The sequence below is a fragment of the Penaeus chinensis genome, chromosome 31 (assembly GCF_019202785.1).
Source record: "Penaeus chinensis breed Huanghai No. 1 chromosome 31, ASM1920278v2, whole genome shotgun sequence".
NCBI classification, from domain to species: Eukaryota; Metazoa; Arthropoda; class Malacostraca; order Decapoda; family Penaeidae; genus Penaeus; species Penaeus chinensis.
In genome coordinates, this window is record NC_061849.1 from 22145203 (window position 1) to 22147702 (window position 2500).

Sequence of the window (2500 nt, forward strand, 5' to 3'; positions counted from 1 at the left end):
AAGGGGGGGTTAGGTGAGGATTCTCATATGCATCGCGATTATGAATGATGTTGCTCTCGTTATCGTCGTCGTCATTGGCACTGTCATCGTCATCGTCATCGTCATCATTGTCATAGTCACTGTCATTGTCACTGTCATTGTCACTGTCATTGTCATTATGATTGTCACTGTCGGCGTCATCCATTGTCATTGTCATTGTCATTGTCACTGTCACTGTCACTGTCATCGCCATCGCCATCACCATCATCACTATCTTCGTCCACTATCATTATCCCCGTAAGTGCCAAACCTCCCACCAATATAATCCTAACCTTACATGAATTAAAAGCAAAAATAAATAAATAAATAAATAAATAAATAAATAAATAAATAAATACATAAATACATATATACATAAATAAACAAATAAATAAATAAATAAATACGAGAGAGAGAGAGAAAAAAAAACGACGCATTTTCCCTCCACACAACAAACGACTCATTTTAATACGTCCTCCTCACAAACAGCGAAGGAAGGAAGAACAAAAAAGAGATGAAAACCAGAGAGAGAGAGAGGGAAAAAAAATCATAATGACGCCCCTTTTCATCCTTTTGTTTCGCTTCAGGTGTGTCTTTTGTTCCCTCAATCGCCGTTCAACGCAGCGGTGTTCTCTTATTGTCGCCATCCCTCTTTCTTTAGTATCATCATTTTCATCATTATTATTATTAGTAGTAGTAGTAGTAGTAGTAGTGGTAGTAGTAGTAGTAGTAGTAGTAGTAGTAGTAGTGGTAGTGGTAGTGGTAGTGGTAGTGGTAGTGGTAGTGGTAGTGGTAGTAGTATTGGTAGTAGTTGTTGTAATAGTAGTAGTAGTAGTTGTTGTAGTTGTAGTTGTCGTAGTAGTTGTAGTAGTTGTAGTAGTAGTAGTTGTAGTAATTTTAGTAGTTGTAGTAGTAGTTGTTGTAGTAGTTGTTGTAGTAGTAGTTGTCGTAGTAGTTGTAGTAGTTGTCGTAGTAGTTGTAGTAGTTGTAGTAGTTGTCGTAGTAGTCGAGTAGTTGTAGTAGTTGTCGTAGTAGTTGTAGTAGTTGTAGTAGTTGTAGTAGTAGTAGTTGTAGTAGTTGTCATAGTAGTTGTAGTAGTTATAGTAGTAGTAGTTGAAGTAGTTGTCGTAGTAGTTGTAGTAGTTGTCGTAGTAGTTGTAGTAGTTGTCGTAGTAGTTGTAGTAGTTGTAGTAGTTGTAGTAGTAGTAGTTGTAGTAGTTGTCGTAGTAGTTGTAGTAGTTGTAGTTGTCGTAGAAGTTGTAGTAGTTGTCGTAGTAGTTGTAGTAGTTGTCGTAGTACTTGTAGTAGTTGTCGTAGTAGTTGTAGTAGTTGTCGTAGTAGTTGTAGTAGTTGTAGTAGTTGTCGTAGTAGTTGTAGTAGTTGCCGTAGTAGTTGTAGTAGTTGTAGTAGTAGTAGTTGTAGTAGTTGTAGTAATTGTAGTAGTTGTAGTAGTTGTCGTAGTAGTTGTAGTAGTTGCAGTAGTTGTCGTAGTAGTTGTAGTAGATGTAGTAGTTGTCGTAGTAGTTGTAGTAGTTGTAGTAGTTGTAGTAGTTGTCGTAGTAGTCGTAGTAGTTGTAGTAGTTGTAGTTGTAGTAGTAGTAGTTGTAGTAGTTGTCGTAGTAGTTGTAGTAGTTGTCGTAGTAGTTGTAGTAGTTGTCGTAGTAGTTGTAGTAGTTGTCGTAGTAGTAGTAGTTGTAGTAGTTGTAGTAGTTGTAGTAGTTGTCGTAGTAGTTGTAGTAGTTGTAGTAATTGTAGTAGTTGTGGTAGTAGTTGTTGTAGTAGTAGTAGTTGTAGTAGTAGTAGTTGTAGTAGTTGTAGTAGTAGTTGTGGTAGTAGTTGTAGTAGTAGTTGTAGTAGTTGTAGTAGTAGTAGTAGTTGTTGTTGTAGTTGTAGTAGTTGTAGTAGAGTAGTAGTAGTTGCGGTCATGGTGGTAGTGGTAGTGGTAGTGGTAGTGGAAGTGGTAGTGGTAGTGGTAGTGGTAGTGGTAGTAGTAGCATTTTTTTGCAACAGGCTGCCACAATAAACTGGTATTCTTTGAACGGGCACCTGAATAAATAGGTATGTTTCGAAAGATTACAAAAAGAAGCAGGTATTAACTGAAAAGATACCAAAACAATACTGTAACACAGTAAAAAAAAATAATAATAAAAAATAAACATAATTAAATGAATAAATAAATATATAAACAAATAAATTAAATAAAATAAAACAATGATAATAATAAAATAATAATAAAAAATAATAAAAAAATAAACATAAATAAATGAATAAATAAATATATAAACAAATAAATAAAATAAAATAAAACAATGATAATAATAATAATAATAATAATAATAATAATAATAATAATAATAATAATAATAATAATAATAATAATAATAATAATAGTAGTAGTAGTAATAAAGAAAATACACAGACCATACACAAATTAAGGATCAGCGAGAGAGAGAATTACGAGAGAGAGAATTACACAGACTTT

The 2500-nt window shown here is 33.4% G+C and overlaps 1 protein-coding gene across 1 annotated transcript in view; it reads right to left on the reverse strand.

Annotated features, from left to right (window-relative positions):
• Nucleotides 1–2500, reverse strand: part of LOC125042251 (flotillin-2-like) — a 61759-nt gene that overhangs the window by 16088 nt on the left and 43171 nt on the right. The window lies entirely within an intron of this gene.